The sequence below is a fragment of the Rosa chinensis genome, chromosome 1 (genome assembly GCF_002994745.2).
Source record: "Rosa chinensis cultivar Old Blush chromosome 1, RchiOBHm-V2, whole genome shotgun sequence".
NCBI lineage: Eukaryota > Viridiplantae > Streptophyta > Magnoliopsida > Rosales > Rosaceae > Rosa > Rosa chinensis.
This window is the reverse complement of record NC_037088.1, coordinates 10,509,179-10,522,581: the sequence shown is the minus strand read 5'-3', so window position 1 is coordinate 10,522,581 and position 13,403 is coordinate 10,509,179. Positions and strand designations below refer to the sequence as shown.

General features: G+C 38.7%; 1 long non-coding RNA gene across 1 annotated transcript; it reads right to left on the bottom strand.

Annotated features, from left to right (window-relative positions):
- Positions 1 to 10,893: 10,893 nt before the first annotated feature.
- Positions 10,894 to 12,880, bottom strand: LOC112188697. The gene is made up of 4 exons (XR_002931516.2): positions 12,653 to 12,880; positions 12,468 to 12,556; positions 11,545 to 11,587; positions 10,894 to 10,932 (listed from the first exon to the last, which is right to left on the bottom strand). It is a non-coding gene; the product is annotated as an uncharacterized LOC112188697 (long non-coding RNA).
- Between the last annotated feature and the right edge of the window lie 523 nt (positions 12,881 to 13,403).

The following is a 13,403-nucleotide window of genomic DNA, read 5'->3' as shown; positions in this document are numbered from 1 at the left end:
ACCCCCTAAACTCACATAGCTTCACTAAGTATTACCGCTCAAGTGTTTAGAGGCTATATGTGTTTCACTCAAAAGCAATTTCACAACATGCGCCGCCATATGCTTGCTTTTCGATCTCATCTCCGCTAGGTAGCTCACAACATTCAAAATCAAGAGGTCTTTTATTTGGTTGTAATGGGCCTAAGGGTAAGTGGCTAATAGAAATGAAAGATAGGGAAAGACAAAGTCCATGGAAATCGGTGAAGCAACTCTCTCTTGTAGAGAGATATATGACTTTTGCTTTCAAATGCTAACTCACTCACTCTAATCCCAATGTACAACCCACACTATACTACGTCCTACTCTTTTTTTTCTTTCTTTTCTTTTTTTTTCTTTCTTCACATAACTTTTTTTTTTACTTTCTTCTACTTTTCTTTTCCTTGAACTTTCTTTCTATTTTCACAAACTTTTTTTTTTTTTTTTGAGAACTTTCTTTTCTATACTAATCACTCACCCCCACACTTATTCTTTTGTAATCTCACACTTTTGACTTTTCTTTTCTTTTGAAGCACTCAAACATAAAGTCATTATCTCGAATCGCTTCACCGACTACCACGGAAGGGTAGGATAAAAGTGTTTAGGATAAGTAGGAATTTGTGGTGAGAATGAACAAAAAGGCTAAATATATAAATAAGCTATGGCAATCTAGTGGTAAATATCTTTGGGCACATGCTTCTTTGGCAATGGTGGTATTATGCCTAATGCCTCAATCATTTCCATCATGTCGTAAGCTAACAAGTAGCCTCGAGAGGTCTCAACCAAGTTCTAGATACGCAATGTCATGAAATTGTACACACATGAAAGAATAAGTGAATGAATAATGCATATATTATAGATATGGGCACAAAAGCTCACAAATAAGGGCATGCAAGTCAATCAAATCATCTATATGCTTCTCTAATTATGATGAACCAACCTAACCATAGGCTATGTGCACAATATAGTCAAGCATAGATCACATATGCACTCAATTACAAAACAAATTCAAAGTCCTAGATCATGCTCAATCTGTCCACAATCACAACAAGTTAAGTCTATGGCACATCATTGGGGTTAGAAAAAGACATTAACCACTAATATATAATTACAAAAGCTAATCTAAAAAAAAGAAAAGTTTTTTTTTAAATGAAAATTGAAGAAAAATAGGGTGCCCGAGCCTTCACCCCCACACTTAAAACCAATATTATCCTCAATATTGTCAAGTAAGCTCGAAAGCTAAATCCATGTTGGATTTAGGCATGAGAGTGAAGTCCGGGTGAAGGCACAAGATTTAACTATGAAAATGAAAATCTAAATGCAGAGAAAAGTTGCGGAAAGCCCCCTTTGTCGACCTTCGGAGAAGACTAAAATAAGACACCAACTTCAAGGCACAAGGCTTTGACTTCCTTACGTGTGCTTCATAATAGCTCAAGGTGCTCATGAAAAGACCAACTCCATTTAGAACATAAATGTCCTTGAGCAATGCGTAACATAACAACCACTTCAAAGAATTAGGAAAAGAGTCCTCCATTAAGCACATGGCCTTGAACACATCCAAAACATCTCACAACAACCTCCAAAGATGAGATGAAAGTGCAAAGAAGTCCAATCAACCCGAGTGAACAAAACTAGTGAGTGCAGAAAACTTCCAGCAATGACCTTTATGTCTTCAAATGTCCATATCTCAAACACAGAAAGAGATAATTAAGTGATACAACCTGAAATGGAAAGGACTGAAAGAGATTTCCATCCATATAAAGTGAGCCGCCTATCTTCAATTGAGAAGAAATCTATAGCTGGTCAAATTTGCCAGCTTGTAACGAAGTTTACTGTTGACCCTCAATCACCAAAACTGAAATATCTGAAGCTTCATGAAGCTACCTTCTGTTAAAATATCACAAGAAAATTATATCTGAGTCAAGAATCGTTGGCCTCCAAACTCACTGATTTGTTCTGCAGTTTCTGTTGTGCCCTGTTTCTGACCTCTGTCACTTGGAACATTAAATCTGAAGTTAGAAAGGTTCAAATCAAAAACTGTTTCTCCTGTATACAGAGGATATCTGAAGACACATCTCTAAAAAAATTTAGCTCCAAATTGTTTGGGATGTAGAAGATGTAGCTTCCCAAAGTCACTCTACAGTAGCTGTCTCTGTTTTGACCTTCACGCATTGACCAATAAATAACTGAAGTTCTAGAGACTCAACAAGGCTGAAATTTTGGCACAAAATAGTAGACCTATAGGAAAATAGCCAGAAAATTTCAGCTCAAAATATGATGCATATTGGAAGCTACAGTCACCCAAAGTCAACTGAATTTTCTGGACAGAAACTGCTCACTATCAAATTAATTCTCCTTCACATTTTCAACTCCATACACCTCCCATCCACTCAAAAAGATTGCCAAATAGCCTTATTGATAAGTAAATTCCAAAACCACCTAGGGTTGCCTCCATAGAAGCGCTTGTTTTCAAAGACCCCAAACCGGTCTATAGAACATGATCTTGTCAAGGTGGATACTTCTCAAGTGTGACCACCCCATTGTTAGGGGCTAAGGGACTCTTTGACTTGTCATAGAGACAAGACCAAGAGCTATCCATAAATAATCCAATTGGTGACCAAAAGTGTAGCTTCTTAAACTTCCTCTTCTTCTTAATTCTTTTTCTAGGAATCAATATCCTTGCCTTCTCCTTCTCAAGTGATGTAGAAATTATGCTCTTAGGAATAATAGGAGGTAGAAGCCCTTGAGAGTGATAGGAAATGGTGAATGCAAGTGCCCTATTTCCTTTCCAATCCATTACCTCATTGTAGATCACTTAATGGTGGATTGGGAGATAAAAATACCTTGATCCCAATCCTCTCATTAAGAACATAAGTGCTCAATGTTCTACTCTCCCCCTTGGAAAACTCATGATGGATCTCCTTGGCTGTAGGAGGAGAGAAAGTCTTTGGCTCTTCAACTTCTTCATCATCACAAGCTAGTGAATGACTCTCTTCCTCCATGGGAACAATGACCTCAATGAATAAGGGATTATAGTGTATGATCTCAAGCTCCACATCCTCCTCAATAAATAAGGGATTATGGTATATGACTTCAAACTCCGCATCCTCCTCATTAGACAAGTCATCTTCCTCTTCGAAATCATCTTCAAGCATCTCCCCTCCATTTGGAAGCTTAGATTTCCAATATTGGACCCATTCTTCTGATTGTAGTCACTCACCCCACGTGCATTGAAACTTTCATAACCAAGCTCACTATGTTATACATCAACATCACTATCATTATTTTCAACTCGCATAAAGGACTCTTGCTCAAGATGCTCGATATACACATTTTCTCTTGAAATAAGCTCCACTTGGTCAAAGAAAGACTCTTGCTCATGAAAAATTGGGAAGGGTGGCTCTAATGCAAGACTCGCCTCAAGTTGCTCATTGAAATGTATAAGCATTTCTTGAGAAGCTTGCAATCGAGCTTGGGACGCTTGCAATTGAGCTAGCAATTCTTCAAGAAAAGGCTTCCTAGACTCATACACTTGCTCATAAGGATGTGCTTTGGGAACCATGGTCTCTTGTGAAATCTTAACTTGAGAGGCATGTAAAAAATCTCGGGAGGCTTGCAATTGAGTTAGTAATCCTTCAATTAATTCCTTCCTAGGCTCATAAGCTTCATCTTGTGAATATGCATCGGGTACAAATGTCTCTTGATACACGCTCATCTTGTACTCACACTTTTGCATAAAATCCGGGCACTCAAATCTCAAAGAGCACTCAAAAAGTGAATGCCATGGAGAATTACACAAAACACAAGTTTCATTGCAAGAGGACATAGAACCCACGGCATGAGAATTCCACTCTTGATGACCTCCACCATAGAAGTTTTCTTGCTCATATCCCTCAGATCTGCCCATCCATAGCTCCATAGCTCAACATGATAAGAAATAAGCACCTATGAGTTCCCAAAAGTAAGATTAGTAACCAAACAAAATTAGAAAATATAAAATTAGAGAGTAATAAGCAAACAAAATAAACAACTCTTTTCTCTTTTTGTTTCAAATAAAGAAACATAATAAACAACTTTTTTCTCTTTTCTCTTAGTAGATCAAGGAATTAGACTACTAAGCGACTCGCCCGGGCAATCACGCAACGGGTGTAAATCACCATGCTTATAACCCCTCGAACACGAAATTGAAGGTTTCTAGCTTAGGAATTAGAGGGGGTCAAGCCTCTAACTCCGTCCTAGACATGCTCACAATACACACCCTAGAGTTGACTAGGCTCCTAGACATGCATTTTAACCCAACAAAAATAGATATAAGCATCCATCATATGAAAATTGCATCATTACATTAAATTAAACATCTTTTACACAAAATTTGGGTTAGGGCACACAACCCTAACCCCCAACAAGGAAATTACTCACAACCCATAATCATAGACATCAAGATTAGAAAATTCAAAGAGAAAAGAGTATAGAAGTGTAAGAGAAAACAAGGGTAGCCACAAATAGCTAGAAAGCTAGCATGACTATCCTTGAATTACAACTCCCACAATTACCAAAGTCTTGAATCTTATAGAGGTAGAAGCCTTGAAGCTTTGGGTGAGTAATCCTTCAAATTCCTAAACTAAAACTAAAGAAAGTATGGAAAATGGAGGAAGATAAGAGGAGAGAAACCCCAAATTCGGCCAAAAGGCCTAGGGTGTAAAAAATAGGTCTTAAGCTTGTGAAATGTGTGTGCAAAGGTGCTTAAATGCCCCCTTGGGTTCAAGGGTCAAGATTGGACTTGTACCCTAGATACAAGGGATCAAAAACAAGTAGAAAATGGATAAAATGAAAAGACTAAAACAACCTAATAAAAATGTAAAGAATTAGAAAATTAAAAAACATTTTGGAAAATATAAAGAAAACCAGAGGTAAAAGTGTAAGTGAGTGTGTGCCTAGTGTGAACATAAATAAATATCTCCATCCACATGTGTGATGTGTGTGAGGTGTGTGGTCCACTAATTATTATTGTCATTACATCAATTTGAAATTTGAAATTTGAATACAAAAATGTAATACAAATGGGCTTGTGTCTTCACTTGTGCTTCTTTGGTCTTGGGCCTTGGACTTCATGCTATCGGACTAAGTTGACTTGGTTGATTCGGTGATCAATCAGTTGACTTTTCATCCTTTTGTCGGAAACTCCAATTTACTCCAATTTCACACCATTTTCTTTCGTTTCCGCAATTCTGCTTATTTCCTACACAATAAATAATAATAGATTAAATTACATAATAATTGACTTAAAAATTAACTTATTTCTAGTGTATAGATACAATTATATGCATAGAAATGCGTGTAATCAAGTATCCATGTTGGGGTGGTACTGGGTTATGATTCTGTCTCGTTTGGGACTCTCTATCCTCCAAAGTTATGAATTCTGCAATGAAGTCTGCGGCAGCTTGCTCTTTGATAGCTGTGCGTGGCGTGTAATAGATGTCAAACTCGCCTAGCTCAATGGACCATTTTACTAACCTTCCTGAGGATTCTGGTTTCTGGAAGACCTGCTTCAAGGGTTGGTTGGTCAAGACATGAATGGTGTGTGCTTGGAAATATTGTCGTAGTCAACGAGCAGCAGTGAGGAGTGCAAGGGAAATTTTTTTGATATCTAAGTACCTGAACTCTGCATCGTTGAACCCTTTGCTGGTATAATATCTGGTAACTCGTCACTGCTCTCCCACCTGACAAGGGCAGCGCTGACCTCTGTGGTTGATACTGCAAGATAGATGTATAGGATTCCCTGAGGATGGGTTTAGAGAGGGTCAGTACCGACACCAGGTTGTCTCGGATTCCCTTGAAAGCTTGTCGTGCTCGGGTCCCCTGTCAATTTTCTCTATGTGGTGAGTTTTAAGGAGCTTGAAAAAGGGAGCACATTTGTCGATTAAGCGGGATATGAACTAAGCGAGAGCTACAACCTTACCCGTAAGGGATTGTACCTCATTTCTAGTTTTTGGTGGTGCCATATCAAGGATGGCTTGAACCTTCTCTGGGTTTGCCTCAATGCCCCTCTCGCTAACCACAAAGCCCAGGAATCCAAGGACGCTGAACAGGCATTTGTCTTGGTTGAGTCGCATACCATATCGGAGTAAGATGTGGAAGACGATGCCCAGGTTTTTGATGTGATCTTCGATGGTAACGCTCTTGATGAGCATATCATTGACGTATACTTCCATTATCTTTCCGATGTGATCTACAAACATGGCATTGACTAACCTCTGGTATGTGGCCCCAATGTTTTTCAGACTAAATGGCATTACCTTGTAGCAATATAGGCCTTCGTCAGTGGTGAAGGATGTGTGTTCTTGATCGGAAGGTTCTATGGTGATCTGGTTGTATCCCGAGAAGGCGTCCATAAAGCTGAGGAGCTTGTGGCCTGCAGTAGAATCGACAACTTGGTCAATTCTTGGCAGGGGAAAACTATTCTTTGGGCAGGCCTTGTTTAGGTTGGTGTAATCGACACACATTCGCCATTTGCCATTGGCCTTCTTTACCATTACGACATTTGATAGCCATGTCGGGTAGGATACTTCCTTAATGAACCTGATATCCTAGAGCTTCTTGACTTCTGCCTGGATGGCCTTGTATTTTTCTTCTGTGAAGGCCCTTATTTTTTGTCTGATAGGGGACGCTTGGTGAGATGGTGAGTTTATGGGTGAGCAATTCTGGTGAGATCCCTGACATGTCGACGTATGACCATGCAAACACCTTATGTCTGGACTTAAGGAAAGCAATTAGTCCTGCTTAGAAGTTTGGGTCCGTTTTGGAGCCAATCTTGACCTTTCTTTATGGTTTTGTATCAGATATAGAGACCAATATCAAGTCCTCCAAGGCATTTGGCCTTGGATGTTTGAGCTTCCTTTTATCCTCTTTCTTTTTGCTGCATGTATCGCTATGGGGTCTTCTCTTGGGCCGTCAGGCTTGTCAGATAGGGAGGAGAGGTCTGTGGCCAAGAGCACCTTATGTCTGTCGTGCCCTCTCGCAACGGTAAGGGAATTACACTGTCTCGCTATCTCCTGGTCACCTCTGATGGTGAGGATACCCCTAGGGGTGGGTATCTTCATCATTAGCATGTGTCCTGCTATAAAACATTTTAGTTTCTAGATGGCGCCTCGCCCTAGGATGACGTTGTAAGATGACGGGCAATCGACGACGATAAAGTGTGTTGTCATTGTGGCAATAGTGGTGCCTCCACCAAGTGTTATGCACAAGTTATCTGACCCTAAAAGTGGTGTGATTTCTCCTGCGAAGTTGATCAAAGGCTCGTGATCCTGGGTGAGCTTCTTTTTGTCTCGATTCAGACCTTCATAGCAGCTACCGAACATGACGTTAACCACCACGCCACTATCGACCAGTACCTTGTGGCATTGATAGTGGTTGATGACTATAGTAATCAAGAAAGGGTCGTTGTGGTGCTTCCTGATGGTGTCTTCCTGACGATTAAAAGCAATCGAGTCCCACTCCACCTGCGGTGTGTGACATCCGTGACTGAGTCCCAGTATCTCTTATTCCCGAGGGCTTTGCCATTTCGGCAGGTGAAGGGTCTCGGATCCCCTTGGGGCGCCACCGTGTATGATTAATATTTGTTCGTAGACCTCGATGGCATTGGCTCCTGTTGCAGGGGTGCGATACTGTGAGAGCTTGCCATTTTGGATGAGGTGTTATATGGCATTTTCAGTGCCCAACAGATGTTGGTGGGGTGGTAGGCCTCTTCATGGTATATACAGTATTTACCGTTGTCTCATAGCTTTTCCTGACCGGGTCTGCACTTTGGTGGGTGTGGGAAAATGTCTTTGTGGGTGTTCCAGATATCCTCATAAGAGGTGGTGAATGTGGTGTAGATCTCGTACCTGGGTGAGTCATACTTTGCGGTTTCCCTATATCGGGCACCGCAGTATGGTGCATCATGATTTCGGCTACCTGATGAGTTGTACTTGGGTGTTTCGGGGCTTTTGTTGTTGGTATACACATACCTCCTAGGCATAAGTTTCGGAAGCACAAAACTCGTATCGCCAATATATAAGCGTGGAAAGCTCCCAGCCGAGGATCTCGATACCCCTTGGGGCGATATCGAGAACCCCGAGCATCCCATACTGAAAGAAACGAAACCAAGCTCCCATAAATCTGCTACATTAAGGTCATCTCCAACAACGCAAAGAGGTAACTGTTTACTATCGCTTTCCATTATCATTATCTTATATCGATACTAACTTAGGCATCGGAGCATTGAAGGCCGGCACACCCGGTCTTCCCTTTGACCTTCGTCTGTTTTGCAGATAAGCGAGATCGATAGCGATAGTAGCAGACTGAGACATCCAGTGTTTAGCTGGATCAGACCCCTCTCGAGACAGCTGGAACATTTGCCATATTGCTTGTCTCTTTTATCGATGTAACTAGGCCTCTCCCTTAGAGCTCTTTCATTGTGTTGAGCAGGTTTGTCTCAATTGCTATCTCTATTTCTATTATCGGTGTTCCCAATAGGGTTGTTGAGATGGGGTATGTTGACTTGGTTTGCATTGGTACCCGTATTGCGACCAAAAGTATCTTACTCGGCCTGAGCAAAAGCGGTGGCGGGGTCGAGCAGGTCATCATATGTCCGGGGGGGGGGGGGGGGGGGGGGTTGGGGGGTTTAGTGTTGATCTGTAGCAAGAAGTATCCTGGCTAGAGGGCTTGCTTGAATGCCAATGCCGCTAGGGCTGGGTTGAAAGAGTGACACTGTGTAGCTTGTTTCTTCCATCTACGGACAAAGTCCCGCAAGCGCTCATTCTGTCTCTGCTTGAGTCTAAATAAGTCTGCTTGGAATCCTACCACTATCGGCTGCCAGTCAGATCTGCTATCTGCTTTCTCGATTAGTGCATGTAGGGCAGCAATAGTCTCGCTCATTTGGATTAGCAGACGTGTGTTGGGATCGGGTAGGGGTATGGTTGCTTTGGTGCCTGATGTTCCTGCCATGTCAGGTACAGGTTGAGGTGGTGGTTGACACGCTCAAAGTAAGCGCATAATTTAACCCTGTAAAATGTCATCGCTAATTTATGGTAAATAGGGATCGTTCTATCCGGGGATTGAGAGTACACCTATAATTGTGTAAACAAATAAAGAATTAAAATAATAAAGTATTATTTACAAAAATAATATAAAGAATAGAAATAGATACAAATAATGAAATAAAAGGGGGTTTAAGAATTATGGTTTCGAAAATTAAATCAAACAAAATAAAGAAAATGTAAAAACACATGTACAAGAATGAAACGTAAGAAACAAATATCAAAATCAATTTCATATGATTAAACTCAATTCAAATCCTATAATTGATCATCTAAGTCATGAGAAAAAAAGTCGATCATGTGAAACGTTAATAAGCAAACAATTTCCCATATTTTACTTTCCTTTACTAATTAACCTAAGAGAAAGCACCTAGATCAATCCTATTAAACAATCAATCAAAGTCTAGAAAGCTAACTATTCAAAACATATTCAACGCAAGAAGCATAGAGAAAAGTTATCAACTTAAGTGCACAACCTAGTATGAATTAGTTCACCTATTTGCAATCCTCTTTAATTGAATTCGACCTTTGTCCAAAGCCTTTACTACTTGTGATTTAGGTTCACAAAACTATTAGGTGAACCGTTTCCCTAAATCTAGCACCAATTACATGCAAATCCTATAAGTGTCGACCCAAATAAGAAAAATATATAAAAGTTTTCTATCAAGCAAATTCAATCGAACAAACTCACATAAGCAATTTAGAATCACAATTATGGAATTCGAAAACTTTATTTAAACATAGAAGTTAGGCTTAAAGTTTGCCCTAAACGTTATTGTTAACTAGAAACAAGTTCATATGAATTCAAACAAGGAAAACAAAAGATTACAAGGAAAAAGAATGAATTACACCGTGAGGGGAGATGGAGATGGAGAGCTTGAACGTTAGAATCTTGAATCTTGGAAGCAAGTTTTCAAGGTGGACGATGGAGGCTATTTCTAGCTTCACGGCTCCTTCTTCTTCTTCCTCTCCTTGCTTGAAGATGCAAAACTAGAAGATTAGAGAATGAAAGGAAATGAAACTTAGAACTAGAGAATGGAGAGGAAAATGGAGAGACAAAGAAGATGAAATGGATGAAGGAATGTCTATCTAAGAACTAGAGAATGGAGAGGAGATGGAGAGACAAAGAAGATGAGATGGATGAAGGAATTGTGTTGTTACTTCTTTGTAGCCGCTATTTATAGGCTATCAAGCCATAGTGTTTGGCCTTAAACAAATCATGATGGGTTAGGTTTGAGCACTTAAACACTAATGGAATTGTTAAGTTTAAGCACTTAAACACTAATGGAATTTGTTAGGTTTGAGTCACTTTCTGCTCATTTTTCCTTCAATTAATTCTCCACCAAGACTTTAGATTTTCCCCGTGACTTCTTCATAAAAAATGTTCCTATATGAGTGTAGATCATCTTGGTAAAATTTCAGAGCTTTTGGATTAGTATTTGGAACGGAAACACTGCTGGACTCCTTACAGGTCCAGTTTTCCAGTTTTGCATCTGCAGAAAATTGAACTGATCTTTTGAAGGCCTTCCACTTCTATATTGTCACATCCAATTTTTTTTTTTATTTTTAGATGCGACTTATATTCCAATCATGGAAATAAATTTCTAAAATTGAAATACGAATAATTGGAAAAGAACGATACTAGACAAGTTTTCGAAATTGAAACACAACCTTTATTACAAGAGGGGTTTACAACAACATTTACAACAAAAGGTCAACTATAATCCAAGTTCTTGTCTAGGACCCAAACATGATTAACAATAACACACATGTATGTTACATTATTAAAAACACCCGGCCTTGCAGTAAAATAACTTCAAACTTATTTATTTGTCACCTGCAAAATGATAAAAAGGGGTGAGCATACATTGCCCAGTAGGAGAATGAAACCTCTGTGAAGATCATAGTTAGAATAGCAATAATGAATGGATGCAACTATGATCTATTCCCAATAATCCACATTGTAAAATAAACTGAACCTACATGTCCCATACCATGTATTTTACCACAAAGGTGACTCAGAGTATTCAACAATGTGAACTAACCCCCACCCAAAATCAAACCCCCCTAACCCTCTTTTGCTAGTCATCTTGTCTATTCCCCTTTTGCCAGTCCCGAATTACCCTTTCAATATCCTATACTAAGTGCACATTCACAAGTGGGCATACCTGGGATCCGGTACCTGCTGAGGTTATAGACTCAACTACGCAAAAGATAAACCAACATACTCATTCCAATAGCATATTCACATTACCATCACCACCCTTATACTTCATGTCTTATTGATGCACAAATACTTTGAATATATAAGTGTATTCACTATTCAACCATACCAAACAAACAGAAACAGAGGACATAAATGCATATAATCATGTATACAACCATCCAATACAATCATGTAGGCAACCATCCAATGCAAACATAGAGGCTCCCCAAGTTTTTCCCCTACCTCGATTGATTTTCACGTTAAGTATCCGGATGAAAACAAGTTCCTATTGCAAGAATAGAATTTATTAGTTCCACACACAAAGAATTAAAGCAAAACTCAGCTAACATATTATGAAAATCTAAGCAGTGAGTTATTTTGACCAAAACAAGTTTTTACTTGACAAACTGAAATACTGTAGTTTTCTGACCCAGTCACCTTAATGTTAAAAACTGTACAAATCTGTTTAAAATCTGCTTTCATGGTCTTCTAACGATTTGTAGCTGACATCCTAAAGAAACTTTCGGAATTTGAATCATCTGAAAAAATTTTTCCTAGAATTAGTTATGAATTTTTAAAGTTCAGCTACAGTCCCACGTTTTTCTGCAGAAACTGCTACTGTGTGCTAACTTCTTCAGTTTTAATGTACTTTCTACAACTCCAATTTGTGTAAAACTTTCAATACTGAAAATAGACTTTCTAAAGTGTCAAAGAAAAGAAACCACACTTACAACAAGGCTTTAAAAGATGAGTGAAGGCTTTCTAAATTCAATTTTAAAACTGCATATGTTTCCTACTTGATTCTTGACTCTTCTCAAATCAGATTTTATTAATCTATGTCTTCCAAAAACTCTAATGACCAAAGGAAACAACAAACCAGATACAAAGTGATTTCAAATTCTAATTTGTATCAATTCAAAGACAAAAGATATAAACTATTTTCCAGAAAACTAGTAAAATCAAATAGAAGATGAGAAAATAATTAGTTCTAGTTGTTCCAGTAACAACAACTTTATTCCTAACTGAACTTCATCTCTATTGTAACTTCTTCTATCATCAAGAATCCCCAGGTCTTATAATAACCTATAAACATAACCCAATTTCCAAATTGCATTAACCATCAGAACCACAAAGAACTCATCAAATCAAAAATAAAAGAATCACACCTGACTTTTTACTCCTCCACTTCTAAGATACCAAAACCCTCTTTTTCTCTCTCTCCCTTGTTTATCTATGTATCTAGCAACTCAAGGAACTATATGGAAAGCATAGATGGTTTAGCCTATTTATAGTGTCTGGAAAGGAGGTGAAAACGTAGAAAGCAAGATAGATATTCTAATTGAAATCTTACCCATATAGGTACTAGACTTGCCACCTCCAGATTTCTAGAGTTCCAGCTCCTGATTCTAGGGTTCCAGCTCTAGCTTCATAGCTTTGGGGAATCACCAAATTTGAAACTTGATTTCCAAGGCTGTTGACACCTCCTACTTACCCATGGCGGCGGCTACGGTGGCTGGTGTATCAGATGGAGGAGAATATGGGGGTGAGGAAGCCGATGAAGAGACGGGACAATGCTTTGAGTTTAGGCGTTGTTTGATTTGGTTTTGTCGTAGAGTTTATTCTATCAGCTGTTAAGCTACTTGGGTTTGAGTTTTGGGCTAAACTCTATTTACTTAAACCCAAATAAGTAAAATTCAGCTCTATACTATATATATATATATATATATATATATATATATAACAATATTTAAACAAATATTTTAGCACAATAATTAAAATTAAACTTATTATTATTATTATTATTTTTTTTTAGAAAGAGTTGAAAATTTTAGATCGTCACACTCTCCCCTCCTTTAAGAAATTTCGTCCTCGAAATTTAGAACATACCACAATCCGTAAATAACTCTGGATACTTTTTCTGCATTTCAGTTTCCAATTCCCACGTAGCTTCTTCCACATTTGCATGTTGCCAAAGAACTTTGACTATCGGAATATTCTTTGTTCGCAGTACCTTTTCTTTCCGATCTAATATTTGGATTGGTCTATCCTCGAAAGATAATTGTTCGTCCATATCAAGATCTGTCCAATCTAAAATATGTGTC